Source organism: Trichomycterus rosablanca, chromosome 21 (genome assembly GCF_030014385.1).
Source record: "Trichomycterus rosablanca isolate fTriRos1 chromosome 21, fTriRos1.hap1, whole genome shotgun sequence".
Taxonomy (NCBI): domain Eukaryota; kingdom Metazoa; phylum Chordata; class Actinopteri; order Siluriformes; family Trichomycteridae; genus Trichomycterus; species Trichomycterus rosablanca.
In genome coordinates this window covers 14,447,576-14,474,704 of record NC_086008.1, presented here as the reverse complement: position 1 = coordinate 14,474,704, position 27,129 = coordinate 14,447,576, and the positions used below count along the sequence as shown (strand labels likewise).

Genomic DNA, 27,129 nt, shown 5'->3' with positions numbered 1-27,129 from the left:
AGTTCCCAGAAGTCACAGTGATGATTAACAATTACCACTCCATAGTTGTCTGCTGCTTCCGTGTTTGGAAGCCATTACCTTTATTAAAGATAATTTTCTTGTGACTCGACTCATTTATCTTAATCTGACTCATGAGTCGATTCCTTGCTTCAACTGCATTTTTCCTTTTTTCTCTCTCCTCAGTTCAGATTTTGGGAAGAAGCAATCTGGATCTTTGGTCATGTGTCACCTGATTGGTGGATCGAATAGCTGGATGGCTGGCTGCAGCTTTCCCCCTCTACACCTTGGATCCCGTCTCCCACTGCAGGTTAGTCTCCCAGTTCTACCAGCCCACTACCCTGTTACGTTTTTGAGTAAGCTGGATGACGTGGGACCTGGGTTCGATCCTTGCTTGGTCACATGTCCTGCTGTGTCCTTTCAGAAGTCCCCTTGGTACTTTGGTTTTTTAAATATGCATGAAATTTAACATACAAAATTGGATTGGCTGCTTTGCCAGATTCATCATGAGCCTAATTAGAATGAAACAATTAATAAAAACGAATGAATGAGGGTCAGTAAGCTACACACTGCTCGTGTTCTTCATCTCATAGCACCTTTTTATGCAACTCCATTATAACCAACAGGTACTGAAACCGAAAGCCTTTTTTAAGCCTTTGAGAGACACTGGGATATTTTCCCCCAGTAGTGCCAGTAAATTAAAAAAAGCAGCAGCCTTTTAAACCTAACTTTTATATCCTACGTGCAACCAAAATCTGCATTGTGCATCTGAGTGAATGCGAGGTGACACCGAGTCATTGCTGTCTGAATGAGACGAGGCCTGAATTTGGCTCCTCATCCGAGGTGTCCACCGAATCAAGGTGCTTTCTCCAATCTGCCTAGGTCACTTTCTCTCTATTCAGGATGAAAGAAGAGAGCCCCCATCTGCCAGGTCACACCGACAAGATGGATGCTGCAACAATAGCGCCGTGCGGGGAGGGGCCACTTCTGATGATTAGCTCAGGTCAGCCCATAAAGGGGGAGGAGGGGTAGAGAGGGGGTTTGGCCTTTTGTGTGTGGCCTGAGTGGCCGATACACGTGACCTGCCTTTGGACTCAGCAAATTGAATCTGTCAAGGCCTGTTAAACAATGACATCGGGGCTCGACCCTGACAGGAATCATTTTTTATTTTGGCCGAGCAGTTATTCAATCTGCATTTAATCAAACAGCCAAAATATAACTTTGGGTGCATTAGGAGGTGTATAGAGTTGAAGGAAGATGTTTACTTGTACTCTGTATTACCAAAAGTAAGAGTCCTAATCCTCTTAATTGGTTAACTCAAGTGTTACACACGTTGCTAACAGGTGTATAACAAAGCAAGGTCAATAAAGTGTAGAATAGAATGCCTTTATTTGTCGTATATACATATACAGACGTACAGTACAACTAAATTCTTTCTTCGCGTATCCCAGCTTGTTAGGAAGCTGGGGTCAGAGCACAGGGTCAGCCATCGTACGGGGCCCCTGGAGCAGAGAGGGTTAAGGGCCTTGCTCAAGGACCCAACAGTGGCTGCATGGCAGAGCTGGGATTCAAAATCTCAACCTTTCAGTTGATAGCCCAAAGCTCTACCAACTAGGCTACCACTGTCCCAGAAGTTCCATAAAATGTTGGGACTTTTTGTATAAGTACAAGGTCACTGTTTATGTTGACCAGCTTGACTGTATTTTTAAAATAAAAACAAATTTGAATTTGATGCCTGCAACAAACTCCAAAAAAGTTGGGACGGTGCAAAATAAGAGTGATACAGTTACAATGTTTAATTGGTATTGAATTGTAAGGGCGTCTTGATTGGGAAGTTCCACAAGCAAAAATGGCTTGTGCAAATATTTTAGGTCTTTAGCCATCTACCATACATGATCTGTTGAATGAGCATTACCCTGAGCCCTCAGATAGAAAGTTCTCATGCCAAAGACGAAAAGGACTATCCAAACTGTTAACAAAAGACTTCATAGGGACAGAGTGAGAGTGCTTGACTGGCTTGCCGGCAGTCCAGATCTATTTCCTATTGAAAGCTGTCCTCCTATTGAGGAGTATGGCAGTGGCGACCAAGGACCGTTGAGGAACTGAATTCTTGTATGAAGCATGAAAGGGTAAAAGTTTGCACCCTTAGTCCCCAAACAATTAAGTAATTGAAAGTCTTTTATTTGTACATACATTATATGGACAAAAGTATTAAGACACCCCTTGGAATATTTGAATTCATGTATTTCAGCCACAATGATTGCTAATAGTTGTAATAATATAATTATAGAAAGGAAATTATACGGTTTATGGGTTTATACGGCCCATCCCTGTTCCAGCAAGGTCGATAAAGACAGGTCGAAAAGCTCAGTTTAAAGGAACTCCAGAGTCTTGACGTCAGCACTACTGAATAGCTTTGGAACAAACTGGGACAATTACCCTGAATGCGTCCTCTATACTGATCCGACCCTTCACCGCTGACTGAGGACGCCTGTCAACTGACATACGCCCCCTCCGGCACGTACAGTCAGTAAAGACTGCATTTTTCACCTGCACGAGTTGAGTTCATACACCGACAGGCACTGTGTACGGAGGGCCACACCCCCATCAGCGTTATTCCTCAGCCCTGTGCAGGCGCCATCAGTCAGCCAGCAGGGGCCACAGTTGCACCAGTTATGAGGACCTATGATCCGACTTTTTACCCCTAACCCTGAACAGCCAATCGTTGTTCATCCAGCCGCCCAGCCCAGTCGGAAGGCAGAGCTAAGATTCGATACGATGTATTCGAAACCCCAACTCTGGTGTGCTAGCGTACTTTACCGCTGCGCCACCTGAGCGGCTTTCAATTGAGGCTTTCTTGACCACCGTTACTACCCAACAATATAACAGGCATATCTCAAAGTCTTATGAGAAGCCTTCTCAGAAGAGTGGCTGTTGATATAGCTGAAAATATCCCATTGGCGTCAGGTTATTTTCAAAACCATTCATTTTTGAAATGGGATGTCCAACTTGGTCAGGCCGTATAGTGTGCGAGTAAAAATAATTGGCACAGATTCCAACTGACACGGTTATAGCTGCAAAGGAGTTAGGGGACTTCTCATGGACTCACCATTAATGCCCATGGTTTGAACACCCATTACCTGATTCCCACCTGATCTGGTATGATTTGGCATTATTCGATTTTGGGTATTGGATATCTGTGCTGGTCTGTGAGGGTGTGGGAAGTTACTGGTATGGTGCTTCAATACCATTTTAAGCCATATCTATACCTCTCTAAAATAAAAAAAAAGGGGTCAATGCATCTATTCATCAAGCAGGAAATCACTCAGGTGTGTACACCATGGGCTTCCGTGCTCTCAGCGCCCCGTGAATAAAACATAGGCTGTAACGTTGCCGGTGCTGGGCGGTGACTTATGCAAGTTCAAGGACTTTATTGATCCAAGAGCCATGCTTAATCAAAGTCTGACTTCCCCACCACTCGTGGTGATTAAACAAGTCAGACGGGCTGACATAAAGTCTTTGGCTTGTTCATTGCTTTTCAATCGCTTCTGCTGCACTCAGCATCTTGGAATCTTTTTGTTTGCATTGAAAAGAAAAACGGCCCTACAGATGATCCACACGGACACGGTCCTTAATTAGAATCGGCTATAGTTTAAAGGATTATGGTAAAGAATTTGGTCAGACTTATTGCAGATTAGCATTTTTGCATTCAAATGCAACATTTGCAGTTTGTTAGTATGACTTTTGGTGCTCAGGTGCCAGTGCATGGACGTCCCTGGAAAAGACGACGGCTCGAAGGCAGCATATGTTGCTCTGACATCTCAATGTACTTTTCTGCATTAATGCTGCCATCACAAAAGTGTAAATGACCTTTGTCAAGGGCACTGACACGCCCCATACCATGACAGACCCTGGCTTTTGGACTTTTTGTCTTTGGTCCGGAGCACACGGCGTCCGTTTCTTCCAATAAAAGACCTGGAATGCTGATTCATCTGACCACAATACACGTTTCGACTGTGTGATGGTCCATCCTAGATGCCTCCGAGCCCAGAGAAGTCGACGCCGCTTGTGGACATGGTTAACATAAGGCTTCTTTTTTGCACAGTACAGTTTTAAGTGGCATTTGTGCATGTAATCTGCATTGTAGAGCTTGACAAAAGTTTGCCAAAGTAATCCCTCACCCATGTGGTTATATCAGCTATTGTTGAGTGGTGGTTCTTGATGCAGGAATCAAAGATTACAGGTGTTTAGCTTAGGTTTGCGCCTTTGGCCTTGATGCACTAAAATTCCTCTTGATTTCTTGAATCGTTTAATGATATTATGCACTGTAGAGGGAGAAATATGCAAATCCCTTTCAATCTTTGTTTGAGGTTGCACTGCCACGGTGCATTTAACGTCTCGGATTGCTTGCGATTCCCGGACTCCTCACTAGTAAGACATTACAATTGTTTTTTAATCTGTACCTCATGCAATTGCATGAACAAAGCTGGAATGTAAATAATTCCTGTTCCCATGTAAGAGATAAACGTCTGATCTATTAGACCAACACTTGATATTGTCCAGATCGATCCGGCGTACTTTCTTTCGTGTCTGCACGGTGGAGCTTGATTGACGGCTTCAAACAAGTCGGAGCCAGATTCGCCCGGGCGGCTTCCTGCAAGGATTCCAGCTATCTGATCAAACACGACGTTGCTGGCGGGTACGTGTCATGTACCTAGGTAAAAAAATAGTGTTCTTTGTCTTGTAATGTAACTGTAACCCTTTTCTATCGGATGAAGGAGCGCAGATGTGTTGTGGGGACACCTCTGACAGATGTTCAGAGGGAAATGAAGGCGCGGCGTTCTCTCGGCGGTGTTACATCTCTGTTTTACCTTTTCATCCTGCTATGGGGGATGAGGGCGGCTTATCAGATGATCTATCGAAGCTGTGGGTGATGATACCGCCTAATCAGATTGGATGTAAGACATTGGAGGAATGTGGGTGTTCACACAACATGGCTTATTAACTTCTCTTGAATTATTTAGGTGAGCTCAGATTACTCAAGATCTGACTAGCATTCGGAATCTGCCAGTCATTATTTTTATTATATTATTATTATTATCTGGTATAATAAACATAAGACAGGAGCAAATATCCCAATAAAGAAATGTTGGTCCAATATTATCTAGCTAGGTAAACAAAATATCTGTATTACTGAGGCGTGTCCCAAAGTGACTCCTGTTGGACACCTGATTTGGGCAGTTTATCCCACTTTTCATGGCTTGGCCAATTCAGGTAGCATCTGTAAACTGCCAGTTTCGGGTCTTTACCCAGATGTTTAATAAAAATTAAGTCTGGGCTTTAGCTGGGTTGCTCAAGGACATACTGAGGCATGTCCCGAAGCGACTCCTGTTGGTTTTTGGCTGTTGAAAGGTGCCCTTTCATCTCAGTGCAAGTTTCTGTAGTTGGTACTTCTTGGCTGCTTTCATTAAGCGCTAAATTCTTGGCAAACACTCCATGATGCTACCACCACTATGTTTCAACGTTGGGATGGCATTTATAATCCAATTAATTAGTGCAATTTTGTGTTGAGCCCATTTTTCTGCCCGGGATTGTATCAGTGTATAGCCTGTAGATACAAACCTCGACAGAAGGTGTTCTGATTGCTTTGCACACTACCTGGGAAAGCTAACAATTTTTTTACCTCAAAGTAAAACAACCTCCGTACATGACTGATAAGAAACGCAACCGCACACACAGTTTGCCCTCTGATAAACTGTAAATGTTATCTCTGTGATATGCGCTAATCAAATCTTGAAATCGCAGAACTCAAAGGCAGCTCACACGATCTGAATTTCCATTGTTTATTTTATGGTTAGCACTATTGTTCTGAATGTATTGTACTCAGCTGATCCAGTCGAGCTTACAAAGCTTAAATATTCCCACAGTTAAAAACTCAGCCATGTACAATTCCCACCCATATTCAGTACTTAGAGTTTTAGTCTTGGTCTTCACACCTGTTTTGAGTTTTGTTAATCATCTAGGCATAACATTATGACCACTGACAGGTGAAGTGAACAACATTGATTATCTCTTCATCACAGCACCTGTTAGTGAGTGGGATATACGTATTAGGCAGCAAGTGAACATTTTATCCTCAAAGTTGATGTTAGAAGCAGAAAAAAATGGTAGATGGCTAGACGACTAGGTCAGAGCATCTCCAAACCTGCAGCTCTTGTGGGGTGTTCCTGTTCCGCAGTGGTCAGTACCTATCAAAAGTGGTCCAAGGAAGGAACAGTGGTAAACCAGCGACAGGGTCATGGGCGGCCAAGGCTCATTGATGCACGTGTGGTCCGATCTAACAGACGAGCTACTGTAGCTCTAATTAATGCTGGTTCTGTAGAAAGGTGTCAGAATACACAGAGCATCACAGTTTGTTGCGTATGGGGCTGCATAGCGGCAGACCAGTCAGGGTGCCCAAGCTGACCCCTGTCCATTGCAGAAAGCGCCAACAATGGGCACGTGAGCATTGGAACTGGACCACAGAGAATGTGGCCTGGTCTGATAAATCATGAAAAATAGATGGCTGGGTGTGTGAGCATCGCTTACCTGGGGAACACGTGGCACCAGGATGCACTATGGGAAGAAGGCAAGTCGGCGGAGGCGGCATGATGCTTTGGGCGATGTTCTGCTGGGAAACCTCGGGTCCTGCCATCCATGTGGATGTTACTTTGACACGTAGCACCTACCTAAGCATTGTTGCAGACCATGTACACCCTGTCACAAAGCAAAAATGCTTCAGGAACGGTTTGAGGAGCATAACAATGAGTTTGAGGTGTTGACTTTGCCTCCGAGTTCCCCAGATCTCAATCCAGTCGAGCATCTGTGGGACGTGCTGGACGAACAAGTCCGATCCATGGAGGCCCCACATCACAACTTGGAGGAGTAAAAAGGATCTGCTGCTAGGAACATCTTGGTGCCAGATACCACAGCACACCTTCAGGGGTCTAGTGGAGTCCATGCCTCGATGGGTCAGGGCTGTTTTGCCAGCTATATATATATACTACTCAGTTAAATTTTTATCTTAGAGTCACCAGCTCCACCATGTCCTTGAGAGGACAAGTTTCTGATTCAGCTTGTGTATCAGGTGTATCGTCACCTCGGTGGCGCTGCATCCGAAACCGTAACCCGCTACTGTGTTTAATCGCGCCTAAAAGTATGTTATGACCCAAAGCAGGAAAAAAAATGTTCAAACGTCCAGCGAGGCAGGCAGAAGACAGAACTGTAAGTGGAAAGGAGGTCCAGATGATACAGTCTGTGGTGGAGAGGCAGATGCTCTCTTTTTTCAGACCACTTAACAGGGATATATGAACTACTTAACGTCCAGCACTACAGCATCTCTTCGCGGGACGGCCATTCGTTTCGCAAATTGCACCAAAAAACGGAGTCCGTACTCGAGATAATGTAAGATAAGAATAGGGAGGTAAAAAGGATCATTTTGTTATCGATTCGCCGCTGCGTTCTAAATTAACTTTTAAGGAAATACAAGTCGGTGCGGGCAATGATCTAGAGCTCGTATCGTAAAGCAAACTCCTCTTTTCTGAGAATTTCTGACCGAAAAAATAACAATCAGAAATTTGTAAAGCAAGGGGCGTCTAAACATTTGAAAACCCTGTTTTATTTATTTATTTATTTTTGTTCTGTACGGCTTGGCGTGATAAACCGCAGTAGGTCTAATTACATCGTTTTAGTCAAAGTACAGTCATTTTCTAAAGTAACTTGAAATGCTGGTGGGATGGCGGCGGCGCAGCGGGTGGTGGCCGCCACGCAGCGATTTCGCTCCTGGACGTTGTTTGGAAGCTTGAAACTTCAAATCGCTTTACAGGTGTGAGTGGACTTTATTAGGAATGGCAATCTGCTTTTTTAAATATATACATGTGGGTATACAATCACTGACTGTAGCTTATCTGTATGCTACACTATCCTGTACCCGGTGCATTACTCTAAATTGACCCCCCATTGAGCAGATAATGTTTGGGTGGTGGAGCGTTCTCAGTACTGATAGTGAGTGCTGTTCTGTGTATATGTACAAGTACAGCAGGTGTAGCAGTGTTGGTAGGAACACACACCCTGTTAGTGCTGGTTGTAGCCGGACAGTTAGAGCCACGATGTGTGTGCATTCAGTGTAGTCTTTTATTAGTGGACACTTTCTGATTGCTATGGGGACCTTTTCGACTGATGCATGGGGTACAGTCAGTAATTGTATACCCACAAATTATATCCGTACGCTACACTATCCTGTACCCTGTACATTACTCTAAATGGACCCCCCACTGAGCAGATAATGTTTGGGTGATGGAGCGTTCTCAGTACTGATAGTGAGTGCTGTTCTGTGTATATGTACAAGTACAGCAGGTGTAGCAGTGTTGGTAGGAACACACACCCTGTTAGTGCTGGTTGTAGCCGGACAGTTAGAGCCACGATGTGTGTTCATCCAGTCCAAGTCTTTCATCAGTGGAAACTTTCTGGTCATATGACACTATGGAAACCCTTCTGACCGATGCATGGGGTACAGTCAGTAATTGTATACAAAGTATATCAGTATGGTATGTGGAGCTTATAAACTAATGAATGAATATAGGTACCGGATAGGTGTTTCTAATAAAGTGCTTGGTGAGTGTAATGAATTGGCGCCCTCTTCAGGCACATGTACGTTTATTGCTTATTTTATATTTGTGGGTATACAATTACTGACTGTAGCTCATGTGTACGATTCCTCTGGATGCTTCGTCATGATCTGACCCCCACTGAGCAGATAATGTTTGAATGGTGGAGCATTCTCAGCACTCACAGTGTGCTGATCTGTGCATGTAGGTGCAGCAGTGTTGTTAGGATTTGGCTCTTTATTAGGAACACACTCCCTGTTGTGACTGGTTGTAAGTGGACAGTTAGAGACACAGTGTGTTAATCCAGTCCAAGCCTTTCATCAATGGATACTTTTTAATCATAGGATGCTATGGGGACTGATGCATGGGGTACAGTCAGTAATTGTATACCCACAAAGTATATCAGTATGGTACGTGGAGCTTATAAACTAATGAATGAATATAGGTACCGGATAAGTGTTTCTAATAAAGTGCTCGGTGAGTGTAATGAATTGGCGCCCTCTTCAGGCCCATTGCTTATTGCTTATTTTATATTTGTGGGTATACCATTACTGACTGTAGCTCATCTGTACACTTCCTCTGGATGCTTTGTCCCCCTTCTGTACCCCATGCCCATAAATTAATCTAAATGGACCCCCACTGAGCAGATAATGTTTGGGTGGTGGATAGTGTGTGCTGTTCTGTGTATGTATGTATGAGTACAGCAGGTGCAGCAGTGTTGTTAGGATTTGGCTCTTTATTAGGAACACAAGCCCCTTTAGCGCTGGTTGTAGCCGAACAGTTAGAGATACAGTGTGTGTTAATCCAGTCTTGTCTTTTAATAGTGGACACCTTCTGATCACTGTGGGGACCCTTTTAAATGACGCATACTAAAGCACATCAACTACCCGAAGCATACCTTCAAATCCACAAAATAACAGCTTCACTGATCAAAATTTTGAAATCTAGACCTAAATACGATTAAAAATCCGTGGGGTGACCTGGAGAGAGCTGTGCCAGGAGACGCCCAAATTCCAAATTAAGTCAATTTAGGCACAAAACCAATTTAGGCTTCTGCTAAAAAGCTGAAGATGAAGAGGAATTTCACCTTTCAGCACGTCAACCACCCGAAGCATACCTCCAAATCCACAAAATAACAGCTTCACAACCTGAATTCAATGGAAAATCTGAAGGGTGGTACACAGGAGACGCCCAAATTCCAAATTGAGTCAATTTAGGCACAAAACCTTCAGGCCTCTGCTAAAAAGCTGAAGATGAAGAGGAATTTCACCTTTCAGCACGAAGCATACCTCCAAATCCACAAAATAACGACTTTACTGGTCAAAATTTTGGAATCCAGCCCTGAATCTGATTGAGAATTTGTGGGGGGACCTGAAGAGGGTGGTGCACAGGATACGCCCTTGCAGTCGGACAGATTTGGACCGCATTTGCAAGGAAGAGTGGGCAAAGAAAAACAAGATTTCAGTTTGTTTTTTTGAATTGAATTATATAATAAAATAAAACTTCAAGCTTTTTAATTAAATAAATCCTAAATTATATATAATAAATCAGCAGCATCCTGCATTAGACTTTTAAAAAATTATACTTTTTTTATAATATGCCCGCATCACTTCAGGGGTACTTCAAATCGACCATGCACGCGGAGGGAACACGGCGCATTTCAATAAAGCAACGGCTATATTCGGCACTCGCAGGTTTCTCTTTGACAACCACCAGCTTGGGGACCAGGAGATGAATTATCAACATCAAAATCCCAAAGCAGCGCTACAATGAGCCCCATCCAAGCTGAATGCACACGCAGGGCTCGGAAGAGCAGTGAAGAGAGTGGGGGCTCTTCACTCGCCATTCTCCTCCGCCTGTGTCATATTTTTGTGGCCTTGAAGTCTCTATAGAGAGGGCCTTCTGCTCTCGCACTCTTCCTTTCTTTTTTTGTTTATGGATCATGGGTTGTTTACTATAAAGCCGGCAGCAGTCTGGAGAGATGTGGGATATGTTTTATCTCTTGTCAGGGCCCTGCTTCAATTAAATTAATGGATCTATTCAACTCCCTCTTTCCTCCTTTCAGGCACAGGCAGAGAATACATTAAAAGATCTTATGCCTGAAGATGGTGCATCATGGTATTAGCCGGATCAGTCGTTTCCCCTTCGAGCATGAGCATATTCATATATACTGTAGATTTAATATACTTACAAACCTATAAAGAAAAAACAAAAAACGCAAGAATCTCATTTTATTACAAACGTAGCGTTTAGATTTCTGCAACGTCGCTAATACAATAGATTTCTTTAATTATTTAGAATAGTTTATCAGCTCTTATCTTGGTTAGGGTCACAGTGGGTCCGAGACACTCTAGGCAGCCACATTCACACAAACCTGAGTATCTACATTTACATTTTTGGCATTTAGCACACGCTAGGTGAACAGTGGCAACATGACAGTGGTGAGACTGGAACCAGCGACCTGTGGAAGCACCACTAGGCAACAACTGTTATCTCTGGTTGTAGATGGACAGTTAGAGACACAGTGTGTTAATCCAGTCTAGTCTTTCATCAGTGGACACTTTCTGGTCAATGGAGGTGGAGCTTATAAAATAATAAATAAACTTATGTACCAGAAAGGTGTTTCTGATAAAGTCCTACTGTAGACCCACCACGGTTTTGACTGGAAGCTGCTAGTGAATGAATACATGATCGTGATCTTGAGCTGGTGATGTATGGCAGAGATGGGGACTTGAGTCGAATCTCACTTAAAATGGTGGAATACCCTACTTAGTGCACTTCACAGGAACAACTAGGGTGAATGGAACTGAATTGGTGCTAATGGTTGAAAGAATGCTTTTTTGATCTAATTTCAGTACCTTCACCACTAGGCAACAAATGCCCAATATGTATAGAAACCCATTGTGACCTAACCAAGGGTTTAACCTAGGGCTGATGTTGCTGTGTGGCAACCACTTTACCAGCTTATAGTATTTAATTTTATTAGTTTAGTTTTTTCTCTGTACTTTTTTACCTTTATCTATACTAGGGCTGCAATTTTGCAAAATCTTTATATTTAGGTTTAAATGGTTTATTTAGGGTTTTTCCAGGATAATAGGGACCGAAGTTGAATCCAGGTTCGCGTTATTTGTGTAAAGTTTCACATGTAGGTTGCTAGAATATCACTAGGTGGTTGCTAGGGTACGACTGATGTATTCGCAAACACACAAATTTCATATGTATTCTAATACATTAAAATATTAAAAAGATTTTTTATGCATTTATATATAAGTGATGACCAAGTGGAGTCGTGACTAACACACAGCCCCTAGGTCACAATTGCTATAGCAAACCGGTTCTTTTCACCTCCACGAGGTTCCATTGGGAGGCAAACTTGTCAATGACAAAAAAAATAACTCGTAAACAACAAGAGTCTCTAGCATCAGCATGTGTTAACCAGTGATGGCATAGTTACCTTTAAAAAGTAACTTAGTTACTTTATTGATTACTTGATTTTAAAAGTAACTTAGTTACTTTATTGATTACTTGATTTTAAAAGTAACTAAGTTAGATTACAAGTTACTTTATTAGTTACATTCAGCAGCTGCCGTAAAGCAACTGGAGCTGCGTAGGCGATTGAAGCGGATTAAGAAACAAGAAAGATAGCGGAAAACTAAGTCCTCTGTTCACAAGTGTAAGTAAGATAAATAAAATAAAATTTTTAAAGACACAAATAACAAAAAGACGATAAATATCAAAAATTTTGGCGAGTGGGGTTTGTAACGAGTCTGTAACTATGGTGATATTACGTCATCACGTCCCCACGTGTAGTACGTAGCGGGTGCATACTGCACACTTCTGTACTGAAAGTATGTACTTCTTTACCGGCCGAGTAGTGCATACTTCCTCCAATCTAGTGCATACTCTGTAAGTATGCGATTTCGGACGCAGCTCATGACTTAATTGTTGCATAGGCCAGACGTCACTCCCCGAGACGCAAAAATAGTAACGCACAGTAACTTGGATAAGTAACTTTAATCTGATTACTGGATTGGAAATAGTAACTCGTTAGATTACTTGTTACTGAAAAATGTGGTCAGATTAGAGTACAGTGGTGTTAATGTTAGTAAAGTGTGCCAATTAACCCGTTTTGGCCGTCTTAACCCGCAACGCAAGCAATGGGTAAATGTTCCAGCCAGCTTCCGGCGTAGTGATGAAGTGTCGCTCCCTACTCCCTACACGGTTTGAAGTTCACTTCATTTGAACATTTTCATTACCTTTGGATTGGATTCCTACTTAAAATGGTGGAGTACCCTACGTAGTGCACTTCACAGGAACAACTGGGGTGAATGGAACGCTCCTACAGAATTGGCGCTAATGGTTGAAAGACTCTTTCTGAACCAATCAGACCTTCTGATTAAAATTTTTAAATGTTATTTGCATTTATTCAGTTTGCGTCACACAGATGACATGTCAATGAAACGCTTGATTGGCTTTCTAACGTGTTCGTGTTTTACTTCATAACCGGGTAAAGTTTGGAGGTTTTTAATTATAAGCACATTTACAAAATAACGGATTATATTCCTAATGGGACACACTGTTATAAATGTAATAGCATCTGGAAGAACATAAGCTAAGGTAAGCAGTGGTTATGATTTTTTTTGCTGTGTTTTGGATTTTGGCCGCTGTGCCGTGATTTATCGCACGCTTTTGATTTGAATGAAAACAAAACGTATCAGTTTAAGCTTTTAACTGGAACCTTCTTGTTACAGAAATTACATTCATTTGCACAATAACTAGGAAAATAAAGGCACTAAGTAAAACGGCAAAATACAGTCGTTTTTTATATGAACTTACAGATTATTTGTTTTGTGTATATTAAATTGACTCGGACTCTAGTCTAAAGACTCGTGACTTGACTCGGACTCTAGTCTAAAGACTCATGACTTGACTCGGACTCTAGTCTAAAGACTCGTGACTTGACTCGGACTCGTATTTTGTGACTTGTGAACATCTCTGGTCAGGAAAAGCATTGGTGCAAAACTGTGCCAAGTCTAGTATGCAGACCAGATCCGCTGTGACGACCCCTGTATATGGGAGCAGCTGGAAAAAAAAACCTAATGCGAGCATGCTGTATTGTTGCCCCTTTTGTAATTATTTGTATGATGAGTAGTCTAAAAAGACGTTAATGATTTTCTGGATATTTTACAATAATAATCATATAAATAAATGAAAATAAAACATCACGTAAAAAAAAAAAATGCATAAGGTCAGCCAAACTGGGGTAACCAGCTAAAATTACTAATTGGTTTACTGATCAGTTGTACTTTGTTCGATTGATTTGCAATTAATTCTGGTTTGTGGTCCATAGAAAGACAGCTTGGCGCCAACCTTGGAGGCAGCTGAAACCATATACTCGCTGGGAGAATGGAAGGGGCAAATATCAATACGTTGCTGTGAATCTGGGTTCTGCCTTTTGCTAAGAGGGTTGTCTCCTTTCCTTTAGGCTGTCCGGGGAGTCAGTTGTCTTCACCGCAGGGGGGAAAAGTGTCAGTATATGAAAGGTATACAGACGTTGTTGGTCCTACAGAGCTATGCTATAAATGGATAGCAAGCGTAGATTCCTTGTTTGAATGACACTGCAATGTCACGGAAGTTCAATAGAAATCATCCAGGCTTGTGTGTAATTCCAACACTGTAAAGTCAATTTGGACTACTGGCGACCATATGAATAAGTTTTCTCTAGAACATCATGTCTTCTTAATTGCATACCTCAAATAATCCTGTTGTTGCATAGTCCAAATACTTTTGATGTATTTGCAAATACTGCTGTTGTTCCAGATTTCAAAGACTTGTTATATTTCCAAATGATTCTGTTGATGTATAAGTATGCCCTGGTATCCCAGTAGATGACAAGAATGTCAGTAGGTGGTTGACATAGCGCTCTAGGTGGTTGTAAGGGTACTACTGGTGTATTCGCAAATACTGCAGTTGTTTTATATCCCAAAGACTTGTGTTGCTGTATTTCCAAATAATCCTTTTGATTCATAATGTATGCTATGGTATGCCAATAGATTGCTAGAATGTCAGTAGGTGGTTGATATAGCCCTTCAGGTGGTTGTAAGGGTACTAATGTATTTGCAAATACTGCTATTGTTTTATATCCCAAAGACTTTATTTGCAGTATTTCCAAATAATCCTCTAGATGCATAATGTATGCTGTGGTATTCCAGTAGGTTGCTATAATGTTGGTAGGTGGTTGACATAGCATTCCAGGTGGTTGCTAGGGTACTACTGGTGTATTCACAAATACTGCTGTTGTTTCACATCCCAAAGACTTTTGTTGCTGTATTTCTGAATGATCTTGTTGGTGCATAATGTATGATATGGTATTCCAAAAGGTTGCTAGAATGTCAGTAGGTGGTTGATATAGTGTTCCAGGTGGTTGCTAGGGTACTACTGATGTACTGCTATTGTTTTATATCCGAAAGATTTTTGTTGGTGTGTTTCCGAATAATCCTGTTCAGACATAAGTATGCTTTGGTATTCCAGTAGGTTGCTATAATGTCAGTAGGTGGTTGATATAGCCTTCCAGGTGGTTGCTAGAGTACTACTAATGTATTTGCAAATACTGCTATTGTTTTATATCCCAAAGACTTTTGTTGCTGTATTTCCAAATAATCCTCTAGACGCATAATGTATGTTATGGTATTCCAGTAGGTTGCTATAATGTCGGTAGGTGGTTTCTAGGGTACTACTGGTGTATTCACAAATACTGCTGTTGTTGCATAACCCAAAGAATTTTGTCAGTAGGTGGTTGATATAGCATTTTAGGTGGTTGCTAGTGTGTGTTGCTAGATAGTATCCCAATAGGTTTCTAAAATGTCATCTAACAACACCTTAGCAACCACCTGGAACGCTGTATTAACGCTATATTAACACTATATAACGCTATATTAACAACATATATTAACCACATTACCACATAGGATGCATCTCCCAATGACCTAGCTACCACCTGAGGTAACATAGCAACATGGGTACTATAGCAACCACCTGACAACCAACTAAAAATTCACGTTTCTAGACTTGCAGAGAGAACATCCTATTGTTTAGGCACAATAGACCAATTAAGCATAAACAATAGACATGACAATTGTCTGTTTATTTGTTTGTTTGTTTTGCCAGCCCCCCAGCATACAGACACCTAGGCTAAAATCCCAGCCAGCCCACCCCATCTCATTCATCTCAGTTTAAATAGAGGCAGCTCCTCCCTGTTAGACCTGCCGGAGGAAACTGAGATAAGAGAGGAGGGAGAGCCTGACCACAGACGCCTTCCGAGTCCAGACTGTTAGCTTTTTAGCACCGATCCGGTTACACTGCTGTGAATGGTGAGTTCTCAGCCTCCCCCGAGAGACGGCAGCAGGATTCCTGACTCCAGCCCGGAGAGGAGGTGCTATTCGTCAGAGCGACTGTGAAAGCGCTACCTGCAGAAAGCCCTCCGTTTGAGCTGGATGAAGCTAAAGCTCTGCTGACAGGGCTGCCCAAACTGTGTCTGGGCATTTCTGACCGCTGGGAATAGTCTGTATCGGCCAGCCCAAAGATATTGAACGTGGTAGAGATTGGATGCAGACAGCTGTATCAGCTGGTGGTCTGGACTTCTTGGAATAGAAAGGCTCAGTCTTGGTTGGTGTTTGTATTTCAGGGTATATTAGTATTGAAAAAAAAAGCCCTAGACACAATTAATCCTACACAGACAATTATCGGTAAGAGCGAAAAAAAAACGCCCCAATAGTAATTTGTCAATAAGTGTAATTTTATTTTATAAAGTAGTTACAGTATGATATACTATAAAACCAGAACATGAAGAGAGAATACACTGTCCCAAATATAAATGGTACTAATGTCAAAATCCATTAAGAGTATAAAGAACATAACACAATATTAAGGCATAATAGTAAAAGCCATCCTGCTAGAAACAGCAGCGCCTGAGTTTGAGGGGTTTGAACCTCTGGAAGGTGGTTGATTTAGCTTTCCAGGTGGTTGCAAGGGTACTACTAAAGTATTCGCATATACTGCTGTTGTTGCAAATCCCAATGCAATGTATGCCATGGTATCCAAGTATGCAGCTATAATATTAGTAGGTGGTTGATATAGCATTTCAGGTGGTTGCAAGGGTACTACTGGTGTATTCGCAAATACTGCTGTTTCATATCTCAAAGACTTTTGTTGTTTTATTTGTAAATAATCCTGTTGATGCATAAAAAGATTGCTAAAATGCCAGTAGGTGGTTGATTTAGCGTTCCAGGTGGTTGCTAGGGTACTACTAACGTGTTTACAAATACTGCCATATCTCAAAGACTTTTCAAATAATCCTGTTGATGCATAGTATGGTATCCAAGTATGTAGCTAAAATATTAGTAGGTGGTTGATATAGCATTCCAGGTGGTTGCTAGGGTACTTCTAATGCATTTGCAAATACTGCTGTTGCTGCAAATCCCAAAGACTTTGGTTACTGTCTTTCTGAATAATACTGTTAATGCATAATGTATGCTGTGGTATACCAGTATGTAGCTAAAATAGCATTCCATGTGGTTGCTAGGGTACTACTAAAGTATTTGCAAATACTGCTGTTGTTGCATATCCCAAAACTTCGGTTACTGTCTTTATGAATAATACTGTTGATGCATAATGTGTGCCATGGTATCCCAAAAGATTGCTGTAATGTCAGTAGGTGGTTGATCTAGCATTCCAGGTGGTTGCAAGGGTACTACTGGTGTATTCGCAAATACTGCTGTTGTTGCAAATCCCAAAGACTTCGGTTGCTGTATTTTTAAATAATCCTGTTAATGCATAACGTGTGACATGGTATCCCAAAAGGTTGCTATAATGTCAGTAGGTGGTTGATATAGCTTTCCAGGTGGTTGCTAGGGTATTACTGGTGTATTCGCAAATACTGCTGTTGCTGCATATCCCAAAGACTTTGGTTGTTGTGTTTCTGAGTAATTCTGTTGATCCATAATGTATGTTATGGTATCCAAGTATGTAGCTAAAATATTAGTAGGTGGTTGATATAGCATTTCAGGTGGTTGCTAGGGTATTACTAATATATTTGCAAATACTGCTGTTGTTGCATATCCCAAAGACTCCCCAAATAATCCTGTTGATGCATAATGTGTGCCATGGTCTCCCAAATTGTTGCTATAATGTCATTAGGTGGTTGATTTTGCGTTCCAGGTGGTTGTAAGGGAACTACTGATGCATTTGCAAATACTGCTGTTGTTAAATATCCCCCAAAAATTCTTAATGTATTTTCTTACTTGGTGAGCTTGTGTGGCATTATGGTAAAAGCCATCCTACTGGAAACAGCAACGCCTGAGTTTTAGGGGTTCGAATCCCAGGCTAGGCTTACATATACAGAAGGCAAAACACTCTGTCTATACTGAGTATATAATACAGTGGGTTAGATATCTAGAAGTCTCTCATCCGAGACAAACTAATAAGCAAAAAATCTATAACGCCTTCACCACAGATTTACTATTTTCTCTTCTCCTGACCCTCCTGATGACCCTTGACGTTGGTGTCAAATATCCTACCAGGTCTTAAAATTCACCCCTCAGATAAATCCTGCCCAGGATAAAAGACCTCATCATACCATCGATAGCGCTATTGATTGATTTAAGCCTAATTAGCCACAGTTGAAGAGCGTAATTGAAAACACACCTGCTGTCTTTTCAGCGGAAGATAGACTCCTGTTGGGCGTCGCTCCAAGTTAATGATTAAAACAGTCCTATACTAATAAATCTCACTTTCCTCCTGAACGCACCGATGCCTTATACGAATGACCTTCCGTCGACTTGTTGTTAGCGCTGTCCATATACACTGATCAGCCATAACATTAAAACCACCTCCCACCACTTTGTTTCTACACTCACTGTCCATTTTATCAGCTCCACTTACCATATAGGAGCACTTTGTAGTTCTACAGTACAATTACTGACTGTAGTCCATCTGTTTCTCTGCATGCTTTGCTAGCCCTCTTTCACCCTGTTCTTCAATGGTCAGGACCCCCACAGAACCACTACAGAGCAGGTATTATTTGGGTGGTGGATCATTCTCAGCACTGCAGTGACACTGACATGGTGGTGGTGTGTTAGTGTGTGTTGTGCTGGTATGAGTGGATCAGACACAGCAGCTCTGCTGGAGTTTTTAAACACCGTGTCCACTCACTGTCCACTCTATCAGACACTCCGACCTAGTTGGTCCACCTTGTAGATGTAAAGTCAGAGACGATCACTCATCTATTGCTGCTGTTTGAGTCGGTCATCTTCTAGACCTTCATCAGTGGTCACAGGACGCTGCCTACAGGGTGCCATTGGCTGGATATTTTTGGTTGGTGGACTATTCTCAGTCCAGCAGTGACAGTGAGGTGTTTAAAAACTCCAGCATCGGTTCTGTGTCACCCAAATAATACCTGCTCTGTGTTGGTCCTGTGGAAGTCCTGACCATTGAAGAAACAGTATGTAGAGAAACAGATGGACTACAGTCAGTAATTGTAGAACTACAAAGTGCTCCTATATGGTAAGTAGAGATAATAATAATAATACATTTTATTTATATAGCGCTTTTCAAGATACTCAAAGACGCTTTACATAAGACAAATAATCAAAACAAATACGTACATACACCATACAAATCATAGTACAAAATCAAAATAGTACATCAACATCAAGAATAATTAAGATAAAAACAAAGAGAGCAGCATAAGACAGTTCATTAAAAATTAGCTAAATTATGAGAGATGATAAAATGGACAGTGAGTGTGGAAACAAGGAGGTGGTTTTAATGTTATGGCTTTGCTACTTAGTTAACCACATTTAGCCCTTTTTGGAAAACTACAGTAGAGTTAGTGTCCTTGGTTGCCAAATGAATAAAAAAAAAAGTGTCAATAATAGAAAAGATGTAATACAGTGGTAAACATGCCAACGTTTTGTGTGTTACAGGCTTCTAATTCTAATTAAATTGGTCAGTGATAGAATTAGCAAATCAATTAGTGCTTTCAATTCAATATGCAGTGTAAAGAGTTGACGTCTTTTTTTGTTGCCAAGTATCTAGCTAATTAAACATGCTGGACAAGTGGGGCGATTATATCAAATATGCTAATTGGCTAATAACACTGACAAGAAAAGAACAACCTTGATTAATTAACCTACCTACTAAACAAAGGGTGAGTAAAATTACCTCCTCAAGGACGTATTAAATTGTCCATAAAATCTTCGTTATATATCAAAGAAAATGCTAGAAGCTTTTTTTATATAACATATTCTAGATGGAAAAAGCACAGCGAGGCCCAGACCCTGCCATCAGCAACGATCAAAGACAGGCTGGCAAGACAGCTGTCAGCATCCACCTTCAAATGCATTGAACATAATTACATCGAATGCAGACCTGACTTTGGGAAAAGCGTATGTGTGTGTGTGTGTATGTTTTCCTCCGAGCCCATCTGAGCCTTGAATACTCAAGAAGACCCGAGCCTGAAACAATATTCTCTTTCTTTTGTATTCCCCCGCGCTAGTAATTGTCCTGATTTTCCCCGTCTCAAGGCCCCGGTCCCTAAAATGACTTCATTGAGTAAAAATTGCTTTATTTTCTGGCACCTGATCTTCATCCAACGGTATTTTGTCGCGCGCTTTGAAGAGCGCCAAGATCGGCGTATAGGAAAATACGAGCAAATTGCAGCATTTTTCCTTCATTTCGTTCCCGCAAATGAAATTAGATCAAGAGCGAGGCCGTTCGCCCCGCCAACGGACGGTCCGGATAAGCCCAATTACATCGGCGAAAACACGGCAAGGATGATCAGGCTTTTTGTTTGGGATATTACTTCTTTATTCTCTTTAATACAGCCACAACCCCTTCAGGTAGACTTAAACACTGTTGCTGGGTTCTAGATGGTAATGGTAAACACCTCAAACGGGTTGCCAGTCCATGACAAGGCAATTTCCAGTATTTCTAATTAACTGGACTGGATGTCTTGGGTTAGGGTTAGGGTTAGCACCCGGAGGAAACCCACATGGATGGTTCCTCACCAACCGGTTCATTATGTTCAGGGTCGTGCTGGGTCTGCCAGCAATCCATTCTGAAGCAATAATATCCAATCCAACTACTGTTTTGGGATGTGTGAGGCCAAGAAGTCTAGAAGTCATTGGCCAAAAAGGCAGGAAACACCCCAAACAGGTCGTCAGTCCATAATAGGGCAGACAAGACAGACATTTAGGTCAATTCTCAGTACAGTGGTACCTTGAAACTCAACGCCAATTGGTTCCAGGAGTGGCATTTAGTTTTTAAAAGACGTTGAGTTTCAAGGTATTTTTTCCCATAAGGATGTATGCGAAACTTGTTCATTCGTTCCATGGTCCCATGGAACTGCATATATTTTAGGCTAATGTATAATAATTGGGGTTTTTTGACACGTATACACTAAAAATAACACTTGGAAATTGGAAAACCATTAAAAGACTCACTGTGTAAACTGAATCACTCAGAAACGACTTTTCATTGGAATCGAATCAGGGAGCAGTTGTCTATGGTATTCATTTTGCTCATTTCGTTTTGCTCATTCTATTGCATTATGGTGCAGTGCGTAAACAACTCCATGGATCAGTGCATTTGTTCGGTTTTCGTTAGTTAGATAGACAAACACAGTTGAATATGGATTAATATATTTTGCAAACATACAAGATGGCCACCTAGAAGAAAAACAGGTAGATTATATCCCTAATGGAACAACACACGGATATAGATCTGGTCTTAGTTTGAAGATGTGAGGCTCAGGTAAGCAGCGGTAATGATTTTATGCTGGGTCGCGGTGCTGCCGTTTACCGTGCGTTTTTATTTTGCAACGATAGCAAAGCATTATCATAGCATAAATGTGATCGTGAGATTCTGCTGGTTTGTTTGATATAAATATTTTTACGTTTTACCACACCGCTCAAGCCGACCGCTGAACAAAGTGATCGGTAACACTGTATTTCTAGTTGGCTTTACTGGATATCTTTAGACTTGTGGGATGAAACAGGAGCACCCGGAGGAAACCCACACAGAAAGGACCCGGGGGAATCGAACCCAGACATGCATGGACATGATGAGTCAGCTGAATTAAAAAAATTTAATATTAAAACAGAGGAAAAATATAAACAAACAAGCTGCTCCAGAGTAAACCTCTGAGATTTTAAAATAAACCCAATTTATATGCTTACATTACATAAACGGTTCTCTTTTTATTTTAGCATAAAATTGCTTTTATTGTCTGCCTTAATAGTTAACCTTGAGCACTTAAGTGTTCAAGGTTCGAATCCTTAAGGATTTTTTTTAATGCATCACCTGGCAAAGTAGCAATGTTATAGTCTCCTGTATGTAATTCTGTTGTTAAATGTTTGCATTTAATGGCCTGCAGTTGACTGCCAGGGTCTGTGGATAGGCTCGGGACCCACAGTAATCCTGTCCAGGATAAAAAGGTTACTTAAATTGATTGAACTGAATTACCATGGCATCACTATTAGCAAAAATTAGGGGTTGGGGGGGTTGGGGGTTGGGGGGGGGGTGTTCGCTTGTCCAGAATCCGCAAGTCCAACCGCAAAAATCCATCCGCGCTCACGAGGGCGGTCGGAAGCTGTTTGCTCACACTGCAGTGGAATATTTTGGGCAGCGCCATGGCAGCACAGATTACTCTATCTACGTACGGACGATAACAAACAGTAAATGTGAATTTCTGACACAGGTTTGAAGTGACAAGCTGGCATATTGCTCCCTGGGCTCCTTTTAGAAGGGGAAAGGGGTAGATAAGCTGGCTTGGGGCCACACCATGAGATGGCTTCGGTCTGTTAGAATCAGTGTTCTGATGTGGACGTGGTGCAGGCAGGTAGAGGCCACGTTTAGAAAGTCCTTTATATGGAATTCGAGCTAAAATTATTTAATTATAAAGTATTTATTATCTTTTTACATCTTACATGAATTTACCCCAACAGGTAATACATACCCCAACAGTTAATATATAATATACAATTATTTATTAATTTTTTGCATTTATTTATGCATTTTCTCCCTTTTTATCTTTCAATTTAGCGTAGATCGCATCCAAGGAGGGTATTTTTGCCTGACACATGCTCCCTCTGACATGTGCGCAGTCCACGACTCCTTTTTATTCGCCTATACTTCGCCTATACTTGGGTGGATTTGTGCCTGAGACCAGTCCAGCACATGGAGAGTCACGCACTTATCTCCATGTTCCTCCACTTCTGTACAGGCACCATGGGCTACCAACCAGGTCCGCTTTGAGGTCCAGTCTTTTCACACGCAGGAGTGGCCAATTTTGTCTGCTGTCGATTGTGCCCACTAGGGGGCGCCCAGCCAACCAGTAGCAGAGCTGAGATCCATACTTGGGAAGTTCAGAATCCCAGCGCTGGTGTGGTAGCGGGATATCCCGCTATATATGTATTATAAACAGTAAAATACAGTATAATAAAGTCTTACTTAGCTTCTACGTAGCTTGCCGGGGGGCGGGGGGGCTGCTCCCGTATTTAGATGTCACCACAAAAGATCTGGCCCGGCGGATGCGCTTCTTGGTGCAATCCTCCTATCTCTATCAGGGCTTGGGACTGGCTTTTAGAGTGCACTGACTGTCAGTGCGCCTCCCAATGGCTAGGCCGGACATTGGCCAATAATGTCCATTCAGATGCTCGATCGGCCGACAGCACGTCTGAGATTTGGACCCTGGATCCCTAGATCCCAGCAGTATGCCTCCCGAGCACCCCAAACATAATAAAAGTGTAAACATGAGGATAAACCCAGTATTTTCAAAATGGATAAAAGGCTAGACCACAGAAAGAAACCATGCTTTTAATATATCTACATTTGCTTTACCAGTGCAGGTACTGTGAGTACTTTCTGTACCCTTTATTGCGCCGTGGATTTGATTCTGGTGGACGTAATGACTATTTTTACCCATCACTTTAAGCTTAATCACCCATCAGACTGGAGCAAGCGTCTGTGAACCGGCATGTTCAGATGTTTGATGGAGTTTAAGTCTAGAGTTTGGCTAGGCCACTTGAGGACATTCAGAGACTTGACCCGAAACCACTTCACTGTCATTGTTGTGTTGAAAGGTGAAATGTCACCACAGTCATGGTGCTCTGGATACTTGTGTGTTCATTTCACTGTCCTTAAATTCTCACCTTCTCTTAAAGTCTCCTTGTCCCTGACGTTGAGAAGCACCATGTCATGATGCTGCCACCACCATGTTTCACTGGTTCTTGTTTTTTGCCAGATGTAGTAGTGCTACGACTGTTACTTAACATTGGCTTTATTAAAGCAAATGTGTTTGTCACAAGGGATTATTGTTATAGGGTTATGGGGTTATTTCAGTATCTACCGATTGTGTGTTGTGAATTGTGTTTACTAACTAACCTGTCCTGTTTATATGAGCACAGAGAAGTCACGAGCTGTGGCCAGTTAAAATCACTAATACGAATTTAGTAGACCATGGCACAAAGGTGTATGCTAAATGTCTTCTTCTAAAGGTTTCCACACTTATCTACATGGTCATATTTCAGTATCTATCATTAGTGTGTGGTGAATTCCATTTGGTTGGCACCTATTGGCACCTATAAAGAGTAAAGATCAAAGAGAAACTTTGTAATATTGCCATTCCTCTTCACAACACTTGGCGCAGAGGATACCGACGTTGTGTGTTTAGGTGTTTAGGTGTTGTTTTGTCCCATTCTTACTGCAAACACATCTTAAGGTGTGTAACACATTCTCTACTGGGGACAGATCTGGACTGCAGACAGGCCAGTCTAATACCTGTACTTTCTTCCTCAGCAATGCCTTTTTAATGATGTTGTGCACTGTAGAGGAAGAAATATGCAAATCCCTTCTGAACTCTCTTTGCCGAACATTATTTTCAGCGTTTTAATAATTTTCTCACACGTTAGTTGATAAACTGGAGATCCTCTGCCCATATTTGCTCCTTAAAGACTCGTGAAAACAATCACCTGTTTTATTTATGTTTTTACCTCATTACTAGCCCTAAATTGCCCCTGTCCCAACTTTTTTAGAATGTTTTGCAGGCCTGAAATCCACCTCCTTGTTTCTACACTCACTGTCCATTTTATCAGCTCCACTTACCATATAGAAGCACTTTGTAGTTCTACAATTACTGACTGTAGTCCATCTGTTTCTCTGCATGCTTTGTTAGCCCCCTTTCATGCTGTTCTTCAATAGTCAGGACTCCCACAGAGCAGGTATTATTTGGGTGGTGGATCATTCTCAGCACTGCAGTGACACTGACATGGTGGTGGTGTGTTAGTGTGTGTTGTGCTGGTGTGAGTGGATCAGACACAGCAATGCTGACTCACTGTCCACTCTATTAGACACTCCTACCTAGTTGGTCCACCTTGCAGATGTAAAGTCGGAAACGATCGCTCATCTATTGCAGCTGTTTGAGTTGGTCATCTTGTAGACATTCATCAGTGGTCACAGGACGCTGCCCACGGGGCGCTGTTGGCTGGATATTTTTGGTTGGTGGACTATTCTCAGTCTAGCAGTGATAGTGAGGTGTTTAAAAACTCCCATCATACTCATACCAGCACAACACAAACTAACACACCACCACCATGTCAGTGTCACTGCAGTGCTGAGAATGATCCACCACCCAAATATAAACTACTCTGTAGTGGTCTTAGGAGAGTCCTGACCATTGAGAAACAGCATGGAAGAGGGCTAACAAAGCATGCAGAGAAACAGATGGACTACAGTCAGTAATTGTAGAACTACAAAGTGCTGATAAAATGGACAGCAAGTGTAGAAACAAGGAAGTGGTTTTAATGTTATGGCTGATCAGTGTATATTAACAACTGAAATGATTTTGGGTTGTAGCATAACATCTTACAAATTCATTTCAGGTCAACGACAAAAAAATTCCATAAAACACTCAATTTTCTTTATGATTATGATCAGAAGAAAGCTTTAGATATTTATAAATGTATGTTTAACAACTTTATTTTGCCTAATATGTGTCGTGTGCAAAAGATACGCCGTTGCTAATGTTTTCCTTTAGCTAACTGTTTATGTGTATGCACTGGTTTGACTTCCATGACAAGTATAATGTTTGACAGTAATAGTTCTCTCTTCATTTGACTTTTCAGCTGTGTTGCATAAGCCTACAACTGACCATGACGTATAATAAATTATAATAAACGTATAATAAAATGTTAAGAAATTAAAACGGAGTAAACAGAGTAAACATGTCGACGTGCTAGAGTAAGACTGCCCTCTACTGTATCTGCAGCAGGGCTAGCATTTCATACAGGCGTGCTAAAGAGAAGCACAGACAAAAACATACAGATTAAATTCGATAAAGTAAAGCTTTTATTGAAATTTACATTTTTATCTTGTGTATTTTGAATACTCATTAGTATGGGGATAAAATATAAAAAAAAAAAAAAAAAACCCGAATCAGAAAAAGTTGGGACAGTATGGAAAATGCAGTGTTCCTTACATTTACTTTGACCTTTATTTGATTGCAGACAGGATGAACCTGAGATATTTCATGTTTTATCTGCTCAGCTTCATTTCATTTATTAATAAACATTCATTCCTGCATTTCATGCCTGTGACACATTCCAAAAAAAAAGTTGGGGCGGGGCAATTTAGGGCTAGTAATGAGGTGAAAAAACTAAATAGTGATGTGATGTCAACAGGTGATTGTAATCATGGTTTGGTACAAAAGCAGCATCCAGGAAAGGCTGAGTCTTTGATGAGCAAAGATGATCAGAGGATCTCCAGTTTAAAAACAATATACCTCACAGAAAGATTCAAATGGATTTGCATATTTCTCCCTCTACAGTGCATAATATGAGTAAAGGATTCAAATAATCTGAAGAATTTCAGTGCGTAAATGCCAAGGGCGCAAGCTTAAGCTGAACGCCTGTGATATTCCATCCCTCAGACGGCACTGCATCAAGAACCGCCACTCAACAATAGCTGATATAACCACATGGGTGAGGGATTACTTTGGCAAACCTTTGTCAAGCACTACAATACAGAGTTACATGCACAAATGCCACTTAAAACTTTACTGTGCAAAAAAAGAAGCCTTATGTTAACCATGTCCAGAAGTGGTATTGAGATCTCTGGGCTCGGAGGCATCTAGGATGGACCATCACACAGTGGAAACGTGTATTGTGGCCAGATAATTCAGTATTCCAGGTTTTTACTTGAAGAAATGGACGCTGTGTGCTCCGGACCTTAGACGAAAAGAACCATCCAGACTGTTATCAGGAACAAGTCCAAAAGCCAGGGTCTGTCATAATATGGGGCTGTGTCAGTGCCCTTGGGAAAGGTCATTTACACTTCTGTGTTGGCAGCATTAATGCAGAAAAGTACATTGAGATCTTAGAGCAACATGTGCTGCCTTCAAGACGTCATCTTATCCAGGGACGTCCATCATTTT

General features: G+C 41.5%; 1 long non-coding RNA gene across 1 annotated transcript in view; it reads left to right on the top strand.

The window, feature by feature from the left end:
• Positions 1–219: 219 nt before the first annotated feature.
• LOC134335408 (uncharacterized) overlaps positions 220–27,129 on the top strand; it is a 62,840-nt gene continuing 35,930 nt past the window's right edge. Inside the window, exon 1 of the long non-coding RNA XR_010015591.1 lies at positions 220–307. This is a non-coding gene — a long non-coding RNA (uncharacterized LOC134335408). The remainder of the gene's footprint in view (positions 308–27,129) is intronic.